The 22,329-nt window shown below is 41.8% G+C and overlaps 1 protein-coding gene across 6 annotated transcripts in view; it reads left to right on the forward strand.

Annotated features, from left to right (window-relative positions):
• SERTAD2 (SERTA domain containing 2) overlaps nucleotides 1-22,329 on the forward strand; it is a 152,005-nt gene that overhangs the window by 52,408 nt on the left and 77,268 nt on the right. For 2 of the 6 annotated variants that reach the window (XR_015740664.1, XM_087919314.1), the window contains exons 2-3: nucleotides 1,837-1,901; nucleotides 5,098-5,195. The exons of 1 other annotated variant lie outside the window; for it this stretch is intronic. The gene's annotated coding sequence lies outside the window, so the exon portion shown is untranslated. Of the gene's footprint in view, nucleotides 1-1,836; nucleotides 1,902-5,097; nucleotides 5,196-7,233; nucleotides 9,328-19,407; nucleotides 19,957-22,329 lie in introns of those variants that run through there. 3 more of the 6 variants (XR_015740665.1, XR_015740663.1, XM_026712911.2) reach the window with 3 other exon arrangements.

Below are 22,329 nucleotides of genomic sequence, written 5' to 3' on the forward strand. Positions count from 1 at the left end.
TGCCAAGAATGTAATAAGGGTTAACAGAGAGGCAATTTCTGTAAGCAACACCAGAATGTTTCCTTCCTGCCTTCCTTACAGGATTAGGCCAGTAATTTCTTCTAACAACCGGTTCTCCAAACTGCTTAGAATGTTAACAACCGGTTCTAGTGAATAGGTGCGAACTAGTAGAATCCCACCCCTGGCAGTAACCATATATAAAATAATATTTCATGGCTGTTTTCTAACTGACTATCCATTAATCCCGGCAAGAAAAGTTCTGATTTCATTTGAATGTTGATCTTTAAAATTCTTTTATCATTTTTATCATAGTCTCTGACTTCTTTTTTCATTTCCAATTTCAATAAAAGCTTATGCATGTTAGCAATTACATGTCCATTGTTTGTATATGGCTCAACTTCAAATTCTGTCTTCTGCTCAGTTCAAAATGTCCTATTATCTATCTTAAACTTTTCTCTTAACTGTACATTCAAAAATCATTGTAAACTATATCGCTCTGCAGCCAGTTGTTCTCTTGATTTAATATTCTATCCTTCCTATTCCTATTCTTCATATTTAATTTTTTATGTAACATTAATTCTTTTAGTTTGCAGTCCTGTGCCATTATAGAAACTAAACTTTACTAAGAGTGGTTGGAATTCTGAGAAATTGGGCAAAAGACTGAACCATTTGTTGATCTTTTATCAGTAGCCAAGTCCTACCTCGTATAATAGAGAGATGCAACATCTATTTATTAAATAAACTAAGGAATCACATTTTTGGCTGACAAAATATCTATATTATTAAAACATTTTACTGAAACCAAGAAACACTTGGGAAATGCATGCTCATGGAAATAGAGAGAGCTAGCAATTGCACCAGTAAATTAGCCCCCTTGAAGCAAATGGGGAAAAAAAGAATTATGGCATTACATTGGAAACCAGCTCCATACTTTGAATGATCTATTCTACCAGCCATTGATAGATTTTTTCAGAGAAATGCATAGAACCAAAGCTAAAGGTTGAATAGTAATCTACTAGTTTTATCTTCTGAGATGATACAGTCAAATATGCCTACAACCATTTTAAAATGGTATCTCTAAACCAGTATCTGCCAAGAAGGATGTTACTGCTAATATGTAGGCTGCAATTCTGTATCCCATTTCCCAGATAAGAACATGTTCTCTGTAAAATGCATGAAAATAAAGCAATTGTTGTAACACATTTCTCTAACATGATGCCATTTCAATGTACTGTACCACTTCAATTCCCACAATCCCTAGATATAATTGACAATGACCAATCCCAGATTGCCAACTTGCTTTACGTTGTATATCAGCCTTTAGGGTCAACCCTAAATAGTAAGATGGGTAATATATACATTTATTTTATTTTATTTTTTAAAAAAAACATTCTTGGTTTTTGCTGACTCCAATAAGAAGCCAGCAGTGCAGAATTGGCTACTGCAACTTGCAAAAATTTGAACCCCACCAAAATACAAGTTAACAGTCAGGAGGCCAGTTCTTTTAAAAGACCCATTAATATTGGAAATTGGTATTTGTTCTACAACATGTTTGATTCAGTACTTTTTGCACAGCAGGAGCAGCAATGCAACTGTATAGCACAGCTGGCTTCTTTTTGGAAAACAATTTCTTTTTTCCACTGCAGGCTGCTGGTCCTCGCCTTGCACTAGCACAGCCTTCCTCAGCCTGGCACTTTCCAGATTTAAGGAGACTGCAAGTGTCTAGGAATGCTGGGATTTGCAGTCCTTAATATCTTTGGAATGTGTGCGTGTGTGTGTGTGTGTGTGTGTGTGTGTGCCAAGTTGAGAAAAACTGAGCTTGTTTGTCATTTGCAGGGGCCAATTGGGATGGCTGATGGCCATGAAAACACGCTTGATTCTTTTCAAATACACAAGATGAGGTATGCTGTCTCAATAAATTCTGCAGTGCTTTTCATCTATTAATAGCAAACCATTTATTTTGGCAATGGGTAGTTTTTAAGCAACTAAGAGCAGAGCCAAATTGACTGGCTGCTGTGGAAACTGAAGATCTCTTGTTTCTCCAAAGAATAGTGCAAGACATGAATAGAAGGCCTACAGACTCCCCTGTGCTGCCTCCAGCCCCATCCATCATCATCTGACTTTGAGTTTGAGTTGAATTAACCACATCCTAGAAATGAGGATAAGTTCGCATCTTTGCTTATATAATGGAGATTGTTTCCTCCAACTTTGGGAACTTTCAGTTCTTTTAAAGCGGCTGGGAAGGGAAATACCATAATGGCTAGGTTGGCTAGATATGAAGCAATTAGAACACTGGATCTATAGGACCTCAGACTACTGTCTTACAACTCCCCAAGGAAGTAAACCCAGAGGTTGCCTGGATTTCTTAAGCATCAAGGGAAAAGAACCGTAAGAACTATGAACTTCTGTCCAAATATATATAGCTTGAATATAACACAAACATAATGAGGTGAGAACACTTCTGTTCGTTCTCTATGTCTTGCATCCCCTGGAACTAATGGATCAGTGTAGTTTTAAATGCTTTCACCAATCCTTTCTCCCAATCGGATGGTACTGATCGGGGATGGGATTCCATTTTTTTTCTACTACCGGTTCTGTGCATGTGGCTTAATGGCCGTGGCAAGGGAAGGATACTGTAAAATCTCTATCCCCACCCCACTCCTGGGGGAAGGATACTGCAAAAATCTGATTCCCTCCCCACCCCACCCCACTAATTTGGTTTCCAGCTCCGTTGTCCTGTGCAGGGCAACCAAAGAAGACCCAGATGATCAACTGGGACTCGGGAGGCAGTGAATAGATGAGGCGGGGCCAGTCAGGTTGTATTTGTTGGTTCTCCGAACTACTCAAAGTTTCCGCTACCGGTTCTCCAGAACTGGTCAGAACCTGCTGAATACCACCTCTGGTATTGATTAAGCTGATCCTAATGATTTAATTTATTTATTGATATCCACCATCTTTCTGCTCATAGGACACTCAGGATGACCTGTTGCATTCAGGAGAGCAACTCCTCTCTTTGGAGGCCCATCCAATCCAAAACTTTAAACCAGAGCAGAATTTTGATATTGAACAGAACCAGAGCATATCTATGTGGGATCACCTGTAGAGGAATTTAGCTCTGGCCTTGAGGAAGAGGTGGGAGAGAGGAAACAGCTGCCCAGTTCTGGGAAAGTAGAGATTGTGAGAAAGAGAGTCAGACTGCTTTGACTTTATTGTCCTTGAAAAGGGCAGTAAAAGTTTTGGGCACCCTTTCGAGAGAACAATAAAGCAGGATTCCTGGGATGGATCCCTGTAGTGTCTCTTTCTTGACCTGGCCTACTCAAAGGGCTGCCATAACCTGAACAGTTGTACTGGAAGCCGCTCATTCCCATTATAATAAGCTAATTATTAAATTATAAATGTTTCTCCAGGCTTTGCAGTTTTTAGGTATGTTTTTGCTCACTTTTCCTTTTGATGCTAGGGGAAAATGAAGGAAAGGAATTGACATGTTGATGTCCTACTCTATCTAATTTATCTTTTCCTTGGATTGTACTTTGAGAAATCTGTTTTTAACATTGCACTTGAAAAGGTTTGGCAGAGTGCTGATTGATATGAGGCCAATTCAACACAAAACAAAACAAAACCCCATCTCTTCTTCCCTGGCCCACCTCTTCAACTTTAAACAAAAGTTTAAAAGCTTGGTGTTTTAAAGAATTCAATGAACAAATGTTTCACAAATATTTAATTGGGTAATCATTCAAGTCTTTGAAAAAAGAAGTATTTTAAAAGCAGATACTGTAGCCAGTTTGAAGCTTGAGATGAATTGTAAGAAAAAGAGAAAGAGCAAGCATGTGCCTGCAAAACTGAGTAAGAGTTTGGTCTACAATGGAATAAAATACAGTGAATAAATGTACCTTCTCTCTCTCTCTCTCTCTCTCTCTCTCTTCTCCTCCTCCTCCTCCTCTTCTCCCTCCCTCTCTCTCCCTCCCCCTCTTTTTCCCGCTCTCTCCCTCCACCACCTCCCTCCTTCCCTCCCTCCCTCTCTCTTCTCTCCCTCTCCCTCCCTTCCTCCCTCGACTTATTATCACAATTGAGCCTAAAATTTCTATTGATAAGCAAGTTTTGCCCCATTTTATGACCTTTCCTGCCACAGTTGTTAAGTGAATCACTGCAGTGGTTAAGACAGTGGCATGGCTGTTAAGTGAATCTGGCTTCCCCATTGACTTCGCTTGTGTCAGAGGTTTGCAAAAGTGATCACATGGTCCCTGGACACTCCAACCATCATAAATACACGCCAGTTGCTAAGCACCTGAATTTTGATCACATGACCATGGGAATGCTGAAATGGTTGTAAGTGTGAAAAATGGTCATAAGTCACTTTTTTCAGTGCCTTTGTAACTTTGAACACTTACTAAACACATGGTTGTAAATTGAGGACCTACAGTATGTGTATAACCTGTATGTTCTCTATGTTTTCAGAGCAATGGATATCCATTCAGGGGGATGTTCAATAAGATTTGCTGCTAGGTAAATAGAATGGCAGCTTTTGTGTGATGAGAAACAAACTGTAATTTACAAATGCAAAAATGTGATGAGATATTTCCCCCACTCCTTAGCCTCCTGTTCCATATTGGCCATGCAAAGTGAGCCAAATGCTACTTTAACTCAGTAATTAAGAGTGCCGGTGTGATGTGGTTGTTAAGATATTGGACTTGGAATGGAGCGACACAATTTCTGGTCCGCCCTAAGCCATGGAAGCTTACAATTGACTTTAGGTTAGTTTCTGTCAAACTGATTTACGTCACATAATTGTAACAGTAAGAGGGAAATGGGAGGAGGCAACCATAGGTATGCCTCCTTGATCACAAAGATGCCAAAAGATAGGGTATAAATGTAATCAGTTAATAATCCTTTTGGGCAATGGAGTAATTTTCTATTTGTTATTTGATTTGTATGTAGAGATCATTTATGTTTAGAAGCTGTCCCCCTCCCCCTTAGTATAGTTTATATATCCTGTAACTGGAGTATTTTTTTAAAAAAATCATAAACATGTAATATGAAGCTCAGGAAAACCGCTCATGTATTCTGTTCTGTTCTGTGCTTTTTTTTTTTTTTAACCAGTTTGCAGTCTATGAAAACAGCCCTCTTATGCCATAGCCACTAAGTTTACTCAGGAGCCTTTGATGAGGAGCTGTGTCAAAGACTTTTTGGAATTCCAGGTATGTAGTATGAATATTTATTTATTTATTCATTCATTCATTCAATTCCTATAGCCTCCCAGCTCCTATCTTACAATTTCAAAGCTATAAAATGAACATGCCTCAGGGCTGTTGGTTTGAGCTCTGAGCTTGGTGATTTGGTTGCAAACGTTTCATCACCATTTGAGGAGACATTGTCAGTGCTCTTTGAATTGTGTTCATCTGTCCAAGCGTTGGTATTGGACAGACGAGCACAGTTCAAAGTGCACTAATGATATCTCCTCAAATGGTGACAAAATGTTTGCAACCAAATCGTCAAGCTCGGAGCTAAAACCAACAGCACAGCTACTGAGTTACTAATATTCAAGTACATTTCAAACACAAACATTCAATTGGTCCATGTTCCGATTGATACTCAAAAGCATTCTAGAAAGTTGGTGAGGTGGATTTACCTTTGCAATAATGTTTTTCTTCAAGCAAGGTTTGTTCCTCTGTAGGCTTAGTTTTGTTTTGTTTTGCCTTTGTTTGGTTTTTTAAAAAATTATTACCATTTCTACCAATTATCCTGGAGCAGATATATCTGTTTCCTCAGTTTGCTTTAGTTTTTCCAATTCACTCTAAGATAAATTACTGTAAGTACTGTACAAGCTCAGGTATCTGTCCAGTATCTTCTGCAGTAAAAACAAACACCAAAAGTTCATTCAGTTTCTCTGTAATCTGCACAAAATCTTTGAACCTCCCCTTTATTCCTTTGTTGTCCTTTGCTTCCTTGAATGATTTTTTTCCTTCAGCTATTTTTTAGGTGCTCTTAATGCTTTTTGCCATATATTCCTCAAATTATTTTATATTCGGTATTATTAATTTATACTTTTTACCAGAGTTTCTGCTCCTCTGTGTTCTCCCTAGGGCAGATTTCCAGTTTCCTGAAAGAAGTCTTAAATTTTTATAGCTTCCTGGATGTGATTAGAAAGCCATGGTGCCCTCTTTCTTCCTAAGCTTGGCTGAGCCTTTCTTGCATTGTGGAATACTTTCTATTTGAGTTTCCATTATTGTGATTTTAAATTATCTCAGGCATTAGTAAGAGATCTGACTTTTTCTCTTTGTTCCTCTTTTTTTAAAACCAATTCCTTCGTTTTTAAAACATTTTCTCTTTTGTTGTTAAAAAAAAATTATGCTGGATCCTGCTTGTAGTTTCCTAGCACATGTAATGTTTCACAACACTTCTCTTTTGCATCAGATTATGGTTATTATTTAGGATTAAACCGAGGGTGGTTTCCTGTCTGGTTAGTTCACAGAAACAGGTTCTAAGAAATGGTTGCTTGTGTCCACAAGAGCAGATATTCTGTGAATAGGCAAGGCTCTACTTTAAATAACCATTTGTAACAGCACATATACCTGGCATGTAAAATTCCAGATGGGCCAATTACCCACAGTGAGTGGGTATTACATGTGGAAGTTTTTCTTGTTCAAGATTCCTGCTACTTTGATCTTGCCAACTTTCCACTTTTCTCCTTCATCCATCAATCAGTAGGTCTACTGACCATATATCATATAGTTTCATACAGTTTCTTAAACTGTTGATACCTTATTTAATATGCCTTTGTATAGTTGCAGTACCTTTTTGATTATAAAAGAACCAGTACTAAGAAAGTGCTATGATAGCAACGAGTTTGGGAGTTATGGACACTTGCATAACTTAATATTTCTCTGAGTAAGTTCTGTTGGTGTGAGTACTGAAAGGCTTAACGCCAGATAGAAGGGAGTTAATATTGACAATATTCTGATATGTTTTTGTGGGAGGCAAAATATTCTAAGAAGAGATGATGGGCAGAGAAATTCATCTTTTTTCCCCTTCTCTTTACTAATCAAGGGAATGGTGAAAGTGAAGCCTGTATCAATTTGGGAGGTTGGAATGCAGGAATTCTGTGACACTTTAAAGAAATCCCAAGAAATCTTTGAGGAGCTGGAATCTGATGGATTACTAGTCTTATGTTCAAGTGTGTGTGTGTGTGTGTGTGTGTGTGTTATATTAACATCATCTTATGCACATACATGCTAGTCATTTTCAGCTCTAGGGGGCAGTGCTCATCTCCATTACAAAGCCGAAGAGCCAGCGCTGTACGAAGATGTCTCCATGGTCATGGTTGGCATGACTAACTGCTGAAGGTGCACGGAACGCTGTTATCTTCCCACCAAGGTGGTCCCTATTTTTCTACTTGCATTTTTACATACTTTTGAATGCTAGGTTGGCAGAAGCTGGGACAAGTAATGGGAGCTCACTCCATTATGCGATGCTGGGGATTCGAACTGCTGACAAGCTCAGCATCTTAGCCACTGAGCCACCATGTCCCTTAACACATCATCTTAAGAACCCCCAAATGACACCCATACTCTCTAACACACATATATTCTCTAACACATTTCTTGTCATATACCAGATTTCTTGCCCTAGGTAAACCCGTACTTAGGTTTACTTTTTTTGTTTTCTAATTTAAAACATTAGAAGTTAGCATGTTCTAAAGCAGACCATCAACTGCAAGCACACCCTGTATTCTCAGTGGAGATCTGGGCTGCACATAGTACCCAGAAGCATTCTTTAAAAAAAATTAAAACAATGAATAGCTGAAGTCCAGGGCTTTACTTGTATTGTAGTCTTTTTTTTTCTTTTTTTTGTTAGAAGGCTTATAATGTGCTAACAAAATATCAAATGTATTCTCTGGCTCCAAATTGTTGAGGAATTAGTAGTGAAACTGAAACATAAGAACAAATCTGACTTTTGCAAAAAGAGCCTCGAAAATAGAATGTTTCTATTTTTGTTGATGTGTTTTAGAACTTGCATTGTTTTAGAAAGTTACACTGCTTTCTTTCACTATTATGGTTAAATGCATATGTGTGAGTAGGTAGAACACACACACACACGCGCACGCATACAAATTTTTCAATGTTCCCTCTCAGAATTATCACCCACCTCTAATATTTCTTGTAGTTCATTTTTTGCTAATCCTACTTTTAGGGAACAGAACTATTCCATTTTTATTTCCTGGGGGAAACTCTTCTTTTAAATAATTGTCTAGTGTATCTTTTTGTAGAAATATTAAGTGATGTTATAATGTTTTTCAACCAGTTTGCATTTGCTTTGTTGCTACAGTAGTCAGAAGGGAACTGTATACTTGTGAAAACATTTTCACCTCCATATTATCTGAGTTGTTTGACAAACATGTTAAAGCATGCATGCTCATTTTAGTCAGATCTCCTGGACACAATCAGAGCAGCAGACTGATCCGTAGGCTACAAGGAGCTACAGTACTTTGATTGGCATGCTGCCCACCATTGCAGTTCCAAAGGAGAATTACATGAGAAACAATTAAGACTCATAGAACACTTTAAATATGAATCTTTTTGTAGGTGTCTCTATTTAAATATATGTGTTTATGAGGTGTGCATTTGAAAGCAGCTGTGGTAATTTAAAGTAGATGCTTTTTCTGATTTCAAAATATAATCTAAAGCCAAACCAAGATTTTTGTCTAAACGTCAGCTTGCCCTTTCTTGTCTGCTAGCAAACTTGTAAACAGTAGCTCTTTGACTTACAGCTGGTTGTTTAATGATTCTTTGCCTTAGAATGAGTGCTTTACAGAATTAAAGGGCTTCCTGATATTGTAAAATGTTGTACGCCCCCCTCATCACATGACTGCGTTTTGGCAATCTTTTCACATTTACAAGTGTAAAGTGGGAACCCGTCAGTTCTGGTCCCACCTTATCCACAAAAGCCAGCTGGGTGACTTTGGGCCAGTCACTCGTTCTCAACCCAACCCACCTCACAGGGTTGTTGTTGTTGGGAAAATCGGAAGAGGAAGGTGCGTTGGATATATTCACCACCTTGAGTTATTTGTAAAAATAATAAAGGTGGCATATTAAATCAATTATCAATCAGTTAATGTTGCCTACAATGGGAACAAAATGCTGAAGCTACTAAATCTTTTCAACAGGGAGCTTTCTATGTTCTCGTACGAAAAATAATTGTATGTAATTCTTGTGATCTGCTGCATAGAGCACCCAGGAAAATCGGCATTATCAAATGGAACCAAATGTATTTCGAAAATTGTATAACATTAAAGGAAAGGAAACATTTAAGCCTCTCCATCTTTATTTTGCATTCTAGGCTTCTGCGTATGAATTTGGCTACCAACCAATTTCATTCTGAACAAAGCGCCAATAATTTGTTCCGCATGATTAGCATCTGCAAAACCCTGTCCAGAGCATGGGTGTGTGCAGGGTTTTTGAAGCCCAAATCTGCCCTTGGTCTTTATCTGCAACCCTAACCCTAACTAAAATAGGATAGCCTTGACAAAAATTATGTTAAATATAATTGCAATTGTTAAGTTTGGGAAAAGAGAGGCTGAACCAGAGCATGAGTGCAACAATACTTTATTATAACAATAAAGGGCTGACTGTGCTTGCCATGCCTGGAACTGGCTCGCAGCGATCAGCAACTGGTTGGACCCCGCAGCCTGCTTTTATAGCTGGCTGCTGGGGAGAACCAACCAATGAGTAAAGGGGAGAACGCCCCCGCAAAGTGAATGGACCTGAGTGAGAACTCCTAGAGTCCTCAGGACATAACACCCCTTCCCCCCAGATGCGAACACGCATAGTCTTTGAGGTAGGCAGGAGGTTTATGTTGGCGCCCGGAACGGCGCAGCTCTGGAACGCTGACTGTCCGTTCAGAGTCTGTCTGGGAAGGCAGAGCCGGGTAAGTGTCACCAACGTGCCCCTCGGTTCGGGCAGGCCCGGGACTTGTAGGGTTGGTCACTGGGGACGTGCTCCCGTAGACTGGATCGGGCTGGTCTGCCGTCTGGGCGCCGCTGTCCGTGTTCGGGCTTTCTGGAATGACTGTTGGTGTTCACTGGTCGCCGGGAAGGATGTGGATGTGGGGTTGATGCTGAGACCTCCTGTCGCTTTGTGATTCTGGGTCCCTGCTAGTGTGGGTGTTGAGACGCCTACGCAGCTGGTCCAGGTGCCTTCTCCAGACCCGGCCGTCCTCCAGTCTAACCCGATATGACCTTGGTCCGGTGATGGCCACGATCTCGCCCGGGATCCACAGGGGGTCTCCAGCGAAGTTCCTCGCGAATACTGGCTCCTGTAAGATAAAATGTCTAACCCCCAATGTGGAAGCGAGGGGAGAGTCAGGGCAGTATTGTGGGTGAAGTCTGTCCAATACAGTCCTCAGACGCCTGCCCATCAGGAGCTCAGCTGGGGACTTGTTGGTGACTGAACATGGAGTTGAATGCTGGCTCATCAGGAAACGCGAGAGTTTGTGGTGCCAGTCATCCTTGCTGAACCTGGCCAGGGCTTCTTTAGTGGTCCTGACGGCCCTTTCAGCCAATCCGTTACTGGCAGGATGAAATGGGGCTGTGAAAATGTGGCGGATACCCAGGTTGGCAGCGAAACGGCTGAACTCGGTCGATGCGAACTGTGGGCCATTGTCGGAGACAATGGAGTCGGGTAGCCTGTGTGTAACAAACAGGCGTGTTAATACGTTGGTGATTGCTTGTGTGGTGGTCGTGGATAGCTGTGCTACGTCAATCCATTTAGAATAGGCGTCCACGACCACTAGGAACATCTTCCCATGCAAAGGGCCGGCCAGGTCGATGTGAATTCTGGACCACGGAGCGCTGGCGCTCTCCCATTTAGTAGGGGTGGCAATAGGAGGAGCAGGACGGGATTCCTGGCAAATGTTGCAGGAACTTACCCATCTGACGACGTCCTCGTCGAGGCCCGCCACCATACGTAGCTGCGTGCTAATGCCTTCATTCTCACGATGCCAGGGTGTCCCTCGTGCAACGCCTCCAGAACTCGGGTACGCAGTAAGGTCGGGATGACCACTCGAGTGCCCCACAGTAGACAGCCCTGCAAACTGGACAATTCCTGCATGCGGGTCTTGAAAGGTGAGAATTTGTTTTCAACATTGCCACCCGGCCACCCCTCCTCACCCAGTCGAGCACCTGGGCGAGCGTTTTGTCTGCCTTGGTTTTAGCAGCAATGTCAAGGGCAGTGATGGGGAGGTCCAATTGGGTGACCTCGAAAATAGCGTGTACAGGAGCAGGGTCTTCAGCCGGAGCCGGCAAGGGACAGCGGCTGAGAGCGTCAGCGTGGGACAATGTTTTACCTGGGCGGTGTATGAGTCTGTAGGAGTAGGCTGCTAGGAAGAGGGTCCATCTCGTCATCCTAGGAGAAAGGACTTGAGGGGTCTGTTTGTCCCCAGCTAGTAGACCCAGGAGGGGCTTGTGGTCTGTGACCAGCTCGAAAAAATGGCCAAAGAGAAATTCGTGAAATTTTTTCACTGCTGCAACAGCTGCTAGAGCTTCCTTATCGATCTGGCTGTAATTACGCTCTGTTGCAGAGAGCGTCCTGGAGAAAAAGGCAATGGGAGCCTCGGCGCCATTGGGAAGCCTGTAGCTTAATACTGCCCCAATTCCAAAGGGGGATGCGTCTGCTGCCAGCACTAAAGGAAGGTTGGGGTCGAATTGAATAAGTACCGCCTCTGACGTGAGTAGTGATTTGACGGCGTGAAAAGCGTGGTCTTCTTTGTGCCCCCAGTGCCAAGGTGACTTTTTATCCAGTAATCTGTGTAGGGGTTCAGCTACTGATGCTTTATGGGGCAAGAAGGACACGTAAAAGTTCAATAGCCCCAAGAAAGCCTGTAGTTCAGTTTTGGAGGTTGGAGTGGGTGCCTCGTGAATTGCCTTAACCTTGGACTCCAGGGGGTGAATGCCTGAGGCGTCAATTTTATAACCCAGAAAGTCCACCTGTCTAGTGGCAATGGCGCATTTTTCTTTTTTTCAATTTGAGGCCATGCTGTCTGAACCTCTCTAACACTGCTCGAACTCTCTGGAAGAGTTGGGGTCTGTCCCTGGCCGAGACTAAGATGTCGTCGAAGTAGGGTACTACTCCAGGGAGGCCCTGTAAAATCCGCTCCATGAGGGATTGAAAGATACCTGGGGCAACACTTACGCCAAATTGGAGACGCTTGCATCGGAAAGCACCCTGTGAGTGACAATGGTCTGGAGTTCCGCTGTTTGGTTGTCAACAGGGAACTGTTGATACGCTTGAGACATGTCCAATTTGGCAAAAATACTGCCAGGTTCAAAAGTGTGTAATAAATGCTGAATGACGGGCACCGGGTAAGCGCTAACTTGTAGAAACTTATTGATTGTGGTCTTGTAGTCCGAGCAAATTCTCAGGCTACCGTCTTTTTTGAGGGGTGTGACAATGGGTGTCTCCCATTTGGCGAAATCTGTTGGCTCAATGACCCCTTGTTTTAATAGTTTATCCAATTCAGCATCTAGTTTTGGCCGAATAGCGAAGGGGACCCTACGCGGTTTTAGCCTGATTGGGACTGCCTGGGGGTCGACTGAGAATGATATAGGGGTACCGTTATAACACCCCAGCTCATCGCTGAATACATCTGAGTAATCAGCGAATAAGGAGTCAGTGTCAGAGGTTGAGACAGCATGGACTCCTGTCAGCCCTAGGCCGAGATGGGGAAACCAATCGAGCCCCAATAAGGTAGGGAGATTGCCGTTAACTACCACTAGAGGTAGGTGACCTTTAAAAGCTCTAAAATTGACAAGGAACTTGCCTCTGCCGATTACAGGAATGGTCTTCCCTGGTAGTCCTTCAGGCTAAACTGGCACTTCTGGAGCCGGCTAGTGGACAGGCTGGGCTGGAGCCTCTTGAGGGTGTTCCACGAGATAATTGAGAGCGCTGACCCTGTGTCAACCTCCATGCGGCACGGTTTACCTTCTAAGGAAACGGAGAGAGAGATTTTACTAACAGTGTGGCAAGTGTGCTTGGCATGGTGGTGCGTGCGACAGTTCAATACTTGCCTCTGCGGCCCCGAGTGTGAGAAGGGGGGGTGCCTTTGTGTTGAGCTTTGAGGGGCTTGGCAGACTCTCGCGATGTGCCCCCTTTTATGGCAGTTATTGCAGGTGGCTCCTTTGAACTTGCAGGTGGCCCTCAGATGAGATCCACCACAGGCTAGGCACAGGGTGATGTGCTTGGGTGGACCGATGTTTTCTTGTTTGGCTCCTACCTGCGGCCGTCTGTCGTTGGAGAGGCGGTGGACATCGTTTTCGTCACTAAGGGATTCCTCTGCTACCACCTCCTCGGAGTGGACTGGAATTGTCGTCAGCTTGGCAGTCGGGCCATGGATTTCGGTGGCTGAGTGCGCTGCCAGTTCTGCTGCCAAGGCCTCCTCGACTGCTTGTGCGAGATTGAGGTCTTTTTCGCGAGAAGGCGCCTTTGAAGGTGTAGGTCCTTGACCCCGCAGACTAGTTGATCGAGGAGCATGTCCTCTAGGTAGGTTCCAAACCCACAATGCAGTGCTGCTGTTCTGAGGGCGGCCATATACTGATTGATGGTCTCCTTGTCCGCTTGCTTCCTCATACGGAAGGTGAATCTCCTGGCAATCTGTGAGGGCCTGGGAGAATAGTGGTTAGTGAGGATTTCAAGTAGCTCTGACCAAGGAACGTTTTCAACTCACGTGGAGCCACGAGGGCTGTGGCCGTATCGAAGACGATGGCTCCACAGTAGATCAGAAATACGATTTTTCCGATGCTCTCCAGCATCAGCCAGCCCAATTGCATCGATATAATGGTTAAAACGGTTCTTGTATGATTCCCACTTCTCCTCATCCGGTTTGAACGCTGGGAAGACTGGATTGGAATTCATGGTGATGGGGCCGGTAGAACAACCTGTGGACAAAATCTCTCTGGGGCAGCAGAAAAATGTTCTAGTGCCTGTGGCAGGCAAGTGATTTCAGCTCTGGAGAGGCTTTTCGCAATCCTCTCTTTCTCTCTGGGTTAGCCACGTTTGGCCGTCAGCCGTTGGCGGCGTTTGAATTCACGCCTGTGTGGGCGTCAGTGACTTGACTACAGCACCGTGCTGTACCTTTTAGGTTTGAAATTCAACTGACAGCCGTTTGAATTTCGCGCCTAAACAATGAGCGGCTGCGGCTCGCAGCACTTCACTTTCCCTGTAGCTGGGCTAACAAGCGGCTACAGACGCTTCTAACTTTCGTTCCGACCGCTCTCTCTGGCTGCGGATCAGTGTTTGCTTCTATTGCTTGCTGGCCGCTTTCTCTGTCAGCGGACCAGCGTTTGCTCTTTTTGTTTGCTCTTTTTGCTTGCTGACCGCTCTATCTGGCTGCGGATCAGCGTTGCTCTTATCGCCGGCCGATCGCTCTCTCTGGCTGCGGATCGGCGGCTAGTGACTCAGCGGTTGCATGGTGCTTCTGGTAGCCATCCCATCCTCGTCGCCAGTGTTAAGTTTGGGAAAAGAGAGGCTGAACCAGAGCATGAGTGCAACAATACTTTATTATAACAATAAAGGGCTGACCGTGCTTGCCACGCCTGGAACTGGCTCGCAGCGATCAGCAACTGGTTGGACCCCGCAGCCTGCTTTTATAGCTGGCTGCTGGGGAGAACCAACCAATGAGTAAAGGGGAGAACGCCCCCGCAAAGTGAATGGACCTGAGTGAGAACTCCTAGAGTCCTCAGGACATAACACCAATCCTTAAACAAGACTAATATTATTATTCCAGGTATAGTTAATAATTCCCTTATTTTGTTATATTAGGAAGAAGAGAGGAAGGGGGTAAAGGAGTAATTTGGGATAGAATTTTCCCAAAATCAGTGAGGGGATAAAAATGCCCTAATATAGAGAAAACAGGTATAGTGAATTTGTGTATAGGTACATATAAAACATTATGTACCATTGACATTAAGCCCATAACCGTCTTCTGCATCTGGGTTCCTCAGATGTTCAATTAGGAGCCTCTCATACATATTGGCATTACTCTCTGTATGGCAAGGTGTGCTACAGGCAAGGCCCTTGCACCAGTTCTCATGACTTTACGGCAGATCCTTTCCACCTTCCTTTCCTCTATTCTTATTTTGTGTCCTAAGACAGCGTTCAGACAGCTGGAGCTGTTGAGGGCCCAGAAAATCACCATAGAAACTACTAGACTCCAACGGCATAATCTTAATAGATGATCTACTATTTCATCTGTTTTGCAAATATCTTTCCCCCTGATTTGTTTAAACAAATGCTAATTATGTCTTCTCTAAATTAGATTCTGTTTTAAATGATTTTAGAATTGATTTAATCAAATAGCACAGTTATACGGGCCGTCTACATATTGAATAACACTCAAATACTATATCTGAACCTAGAACTTTGCTATTATACACATCTCACTGCATGACATCGGTAGGTATTGAAAAATGGGATGCAAGGACATATTTTTCCTTTTGACTTTCTGTCAAAGACTTTCTGCTAGACTTCATTAGTCCCACCAAGATAGCCAGTGATAAAGGATTGGGATAGTTTTTTTCTCAAAATATCTAGATCAGGGGTCTCCAACCTTGGCAACTTTGCTGGCTAGGGAATTCTGGGAGTTGAAGTCCTCCAGACTTTAAATTGCCAAGGTTGGAGACCCCTGATCTAAAGGACACAGACTGCCTCTGTTTTACACTGACTACTGGATATCTATTCCATGTTGGGGTCAAGATGATATCCTTTAATGGTTAGCCTGTATCCCATTAGTTTGTTTTCTGTGACCCAGCCATGCAATGGCTTGGTAATAGGGTATGAGCAGCATTTTCTGAGTCAAGGAGAGAAAAATCTGGAAGGAATATATAAACCATATATAGATTTCTCTTACTGCTCAAATGGAAGTATATCAATCTCTTCCTTTCTCTCCCCACCCCTGAGGATGCATTACTTATTGACAGTAATTTTCTGATTTTTTCTTGAATTGTTAGTACAACACTCTCTGAAAGTCACTAGCTGACATAAGAAAGCACATGGCAGATTTCCATATATAAAGAATGGACTCCTTTGCATGTAACCAATTTCTGATGGTTGCTTCGCTTCAGTTCAGATTGCATACTTTCTCAATTGATCGATCTTCCATACTTCATTTGCCTGGTTGAGGGGAACATCTGAGCGATGTTATCAGAATAGTTTGCATTAGCTTGCTGTCTTTTTTGCCATTCGACATAACATTAGTACTACATGTCTCATTGTAACTTACATGACAAGGTTATAGAGAAGGTAAAAATGGATGGGCATTCATGTGCGTAGCTGTCTTTGGCTTGCTAGAGGAAAGGTAGAATAATTCTGTTTAAGAAAATACATAAAACTTGTCTATGTTGTTTCCATTTCTACTCTTCCCACCCGCTGCAAACCTTGCATAGTAGAATGGTTTCAGTAAATTATAATTCAGTAAGAAGAAAAATCATTAGGATAAAGAAGATCATCTTCTTTGGGAACTTTAAAATCCTGTTGTGTCTCTGTGGCAGCATGTTTTAAGATGCAAAGCAGCTGTCAGCAAATAACATAAAGACTAATTGCTTCATTCAAGCCACCCACCCACAACATTGTGTAAACAAATTTAACTTAGTGGGCATGCAAATGTGCTATATATTTTATCTGGGCAAATGAACAATGGGGAGAAGACAGTTAATGAAAGGAACTATTAGGCATCTATAGTAGTTTTTTGTCTTTAAGGTAAATTACAATACATTTAATCTGGGCCTCAGGTTCTGGTTTCTGAAAAGACTCACCTGAAGACCCATCTCTTCAGAATTTGCCATGGGTTATTTTACCTCCTTCTGGACAATGCCTATTCTCACCGAAAATAGATGAGAACCTTTCAGGGGGAAAAAAAACATTTCTATGTTTTTGTCAAACAAATTCCACTTTGATCAAATATTCTTCCTGTATGGTTCCATTCATATATCACTCTGCTTGTCCTGATGGTATTTTAACAAATCATCTCAGCTTCCTCAAAACAGACTGTTATTTTGTGATGGTGTCCAGTAAGTTCACAGGGGCCTGTCTCTGATTGTTTCCTTATGTGTGGAAGTAAGGTGAAGTCTCTAGAAAAACGGTTCTAATGATAAAAATGATAGATGGGATGGAACAAATATATGGTCTGAAAGAGACACAAAAAATGGCATATGGTACATGCTTTTAGTCAGACTAAAAATAAAAGCACAAGTTTCCAGGAATTTCTATCTGTGAGATGCCTCGGTTTGCATTTTTCTGAACCTTGTGGTGTAGCTTGCTTTTGTAAGTTAGGAAGACATACCATTTTGGCAGGTGTTTTATTATTTCCTGCTGTTCTTATGCTAAAGGGGAGACCATTGTACAAACATCCTATTTTTCATTTAAGGGACTAGAGTACAGCTAATCCTCAATTTACAACCACGATTGAGCCCAAAATTTCCATTGCTAAGTGAAGCAGTTGCTAAGTGAGTTGTGCCTCATTTTACGACTTTTATGTCACCATTGTTAAGCAAATCACTGTAGCGGTTAAGTGAATCATGCAGTCATTAAGAAAACCTGTCTTTCCCCCATTGACTTTGCTTGCCAGAAGCCGACTGGGAAGGTTACAAATGGTGATCACATGACCTTGGGACAGCAACTGTCATAAATACATGCCAGTTTCCAAGCATCCAAATTTTGATCACATGACCATGGAGATGCTGCAATTACAAGTATGAAAACTAGTCATAGGTCATTTTTTTTCAGTGCTGTTGTAAGTTAGAATGGTCACTAAACAGATGCTTCTAAGTCAAGGATTATCTGTACACATTTTGGATATGTTCCTTATGCAGACTTTGTGCAGACATGATTCACGATGATCCGTGCATATGGAAGAATGGAAGAAAACAGCAGCAGGCTGTACTTGCATTTATTCTTCTGTATTCCTGCTAAGATAGTTACATTCTGAAAATATCTCAGAATAACAGAGTTGGACAGGACCTTGGAAGTCTTCTAGTCCAACCCCCTGCTTAGCCAAGAAACCCTATGCCATTTTAAACAAATGATTATCGAATCTCTTCTTCAAAACCTCCAGTGTTGAAGCATTCACAACTTCTGGAGGCAAGTTGTTCCATTGATTAATTGTTCTGACTGTCAGGAAATTTCTCCTTAGTTCTAGGTTGCTTCTCTCCTTGATTAGTTTCCACCCATTGCTTCTTGTCCTGCCCTCAGGTGCTTTGGAGAATAGCTTGACTCCCTCTTCTTTGTGGCAACCCCTGATATATTGGAACACTGCTATCATGTCTCCCCTAGTCCTTCTTTTCATAAGACTAGACGTGCCCAATTCCTGCAACCGTTCTTCATGTTTTAGCCTCCAGTCCCCTAATCATCTTTGTTGCTCTTCTCTGCACTCTTTCTAGAGTCTCAGCTTCTTTTTTACATCGTGGTGACCAAAATTGGATGCAGTATTCCAAGTGTGGCCTTAGCAAGGCATTATACAGTGGTATTAACACTTCATGTGATCTTGATTCTATCCCTCCATTAATGCAGCCTAGAACTGTGTTGGCTTTTTTGGCAGCTGTAGCACACTGCTGGCTCATATTTAAGTGATTGTCCACTAGGACACGGATATTTCCATGTAACAACTAGGATTGAGCTCATTTCAAGGGAGATTTTACCTTTGTGGGAGAGTGCTTGGGAGAATAAGAGGAGAGAACAAGAGGGGACAGAGAGTCAGGCTGTGGATGGGTCCTTAAATGAATGTACTGAAGAAACAGAATGCCATTTTTATTTGTGTTTTTGTGATTACTGTTGGATTTTCCAAGATACAAAATGAGTATAACCAAAGCATCAGTAGTGGATGGTCTGCCTAGGCTTTTTTTTTTGGGGGGGGGGGTTGCTATGGTGCTGGAGAAGATTCCCTTGGACTGCAAGGGAATCCAACCTGTCCGTTCTAGAGGAGATCAACCCTGACTGCTCTTTAGAAGGCCAGATCCTGAAGATGAAACTCAAATATGTTGGCCACCTAATGAGAACGAAGGACTCACTAGAGAAGAGCCTAATGCTGGGAAAGATTGAGGGCAAAAGAAGAAGGGGATGACAGAGAATGAGGTGGCTGGATGAAGTCACTGAAGCAGTCGGTTAAATGGACTCCGAGGGATGGTAGAGGACAGGAAGGCCTAGAGGAACGTTGTCCATGGGGTCATGATGGGTCGGACACAACTAACAATAACAATAACATTTCTAGCTTAGAGTTAGTGAGGGGAAGAGGTTGTCAACATGAGTATAAAACCAACATAATTGAAATTATTGTTCAGTAGAAAATGGAAAAGCTTAAATTCTTAAGCAAGTAATCTTTACTTTTAAAAAAAATGTTGAGAAATCGCCAGCATTTTTTTTTCCTTAGGCACAAAGTGTGAATTACGTGATCTGATAAAAGGCAAGGCATCAACAATAAGAGCGAAAGAGATGCTGTTCTGAGTCTTACTTTGGTTCTTAAGGAATGGGATTTTCAAGGAAAACTGCATTGTGCAAAGGAGAAGAGAAGGAGAGGCTACAGACACTCCCACTTTCCTTTTCTTGATTTCTTCCAGTCAATCTTGTTCAACAGCCTCTAAGAATGTTGTCAACAGCCATTCTAGGTGATGAAGACGCACATACACCCACAGTCTTATTTTTGGCTTTTGTGTTGATACATTGCTATTGGACTAAATATCCTGTTTCTGTCCCATCTAAATGTCAAGGCAGACTTGTTTAAGAAAAGATGCTGTGGTGGTGAAGAGAAAGAGTGAAAGATGAGTGCCAGAAGAGGATGCTCACGCTCTCACTTCATGGGGAACGTTGCTAACTTTGCACTGAAGTCCTGCAGTTATAGGGTGACAGAACTTAAACATTAAAATAGCTGCTCAGGAGTCTCCAGTGAGAGGAGACAGACCCACAAAACTGGTTTATGTACATGAAGTTAGAAGTTAGAATATCCATTGCAAGTAAACATTCATAATGTGCTTTGTTTCAGTGATCAGTTGTGGGAAGAACTTTATAACTTCCTCTCTGGAATATTGAGAAAAGTAATTAATGAATTTTGTGAAATGTTGTTATTATTTATATTTTTCCTTCCATTAAAGGACCTTTGGGGCGTAGGCCTTAGCTATGCATCTCCACCAGAGGTGATATTCAGCAGGTTCTGACCAGTTCTGGAAAACCGGTAGCAAAAACTGGCAAATCCTACCTCTGACTGGAGATTTTACAGTATCCTTCCCTTGCATGCCCACCAAGCCACACCCACAGAACTGATAGTAAAAAAAAAATTGAATCCCTCCACTGATCTCCACATTATATTTGTAACAGTTCTGCAAAATATCCAATGAGCTTCATGGTTGAGTGAGCTTTTCAAACTAAATTTCTCTTAAGCTCAACCCAGCTCTGAGTATTAAATCATGGTAGTCTTTGCACTTAGGTAGTAGAGTGAATTGGTTTTCAGTTAGTGAGTCAAACAGAGGCAGAGAAAGAACATGAGTGGTAGTGTTGAACTTTTTTTTTCAAAGAGATATTTTTTAAATAAATACAGCTATCTTCTGTTGAGCTAATTTACTGCAATTGTAGGTGCATAAAGCTTCCAGTTTATTTCTGATTAAAGAGTTGTATAAATGTATGTATGTAAAATAAGTTGTCTTTCGTATAATCAATCCTAACTAGGGTGTACATGTTTTACGCTGCAGGTGCTGACACACAATTTAAGTTTTCTGTGTCAACAGGAGCACTTTGTTCCTTCCATTCATCTATGGCTGTAAATACGAAGAGTTTTCCATAAGAAAATTAAAATAAAAGCCCTGCTGGAAGCCTCATGGTATTAGAGAGTTGAATATAAAGCAAAGCAGTGGTTTATGGAGATCAATTTTTGAAGAATCCCTTAATTGGATGGTGGGCATTGCATTAGGGAAGTTTACCAAAGCTAGGTGCTATCCTCCAGATATGCAGACTGTAGAGGACTTCATTGCCTTGCTTGGCAATGGCTTTACTTGATGGGGAACATTGGAAGTTTCAAGTTGGGGAACTATGCCTTAGGGACCAGGGAGAAGAGCGATAATCTCAACAATACTTGTTTTTGCTGTATTGCCCTTTAAGGTCTCAACAAATGACTTATTGGAAAATCTAAACCAAAAAACACCTGAAACATTAGAATGCAACTTATAAGAACTCAGTTTTGTTGATATTGTTCTGCACCTATTCAAATAGATGGTTCAGGATCTCTATCTCCACTGATTATTTTTGCATTGATCCAAGATTTACAGTTGAATTGTGGCGCTTCCTCTTCTTCAGTGGTTTTGCTATCAAGAATATTCAGCCTTTTATGATCCTCTCTTCAATAATGTTCAGTTTTAAATGTGCTGAATGTGCAAGACCTAGCACAATTATTTTTCTATACAGTACATGCCATCCTTCAGCTTCATAGGAATCTGCAGCTAGGATGGCAGTAGCCTCGCAGCTCATTTTTATTCTTCTCTGCATTCTTTTTCACTGATTTAAAATTACGGCACAGAGTTGTCATTGGGAGAGGAAAATGGGTTTCAGTCTCCTATGTATTTACCCAAGATTAAGCTGCATTGGGTATAATAAATCTTACTCCCGAGTAAGCATGCATAAGAGTTTCTTGTTTCACTATGTTGCAACATTTCACAAGTGCTGGTATACTGCAGTGTGTTTGAATTCTGCAACAGTGTGCAGAGAAGAAGGTTGAAACACAGCCTTTTTGGACCCTGAAATAATTAAATGAAGCACAGAGAGAAAACATCTGTTGAATACAAAGTTATCACAATAAGTGATGGGCTGCTTCAACTTTTGTCTACAAAACATGCATAGTAGTACATGTAATTTGGGTATACGCATGTTTACATGTGTGGGTGGGTGTGGTATTACATATTTATCAGTTTAGTTTTTTTTTTCTTGGCTTTGATTCCACCTAATTTCTCCATGATTTCCAGAAAATTTTCTTTTAAAAAAAAGTTTATTATGATCAATCCCTAACACTCTTTCTCTTTGTTAAGAAACTTGTCTATACTCTGTCAGGCAAACTAATCTTTTATTTTGGTTGAAATGAAACATTCTCCCAGGTCAAAAAGCATTAAGACCTACAGTATATGTAATGAGCAGGAACCCACAGTTTAAGAGCAGGCTATCTTAGGTGTAGGAATTGGGCTCAGAATCAAGAAGCTGAAAACAGGATCAGGACATAGAGATGACTGGAGCTCCCCTTAAATCCTCGCTCATTCATTTGAATTGCATAAAAAGTATTTCAATTGCTTGGTAGTGAGGACATAGCACTTTGTAT

The sequence above is a fragment of the Pseudonaja textilis genome, chromosome 1 (assembly GCF_049901715.1).
Source record: "Pseudonaja textilis isolate UNSWEBS1 chromosome 1, rPseTex1.2, whole genome shotgun sequence".
NCBI lineage: Eukaryota > Metazoa > Chordata > Lepidosauria > Squamata > Elapidae > Pseudonaja > Pseudonaja textilis.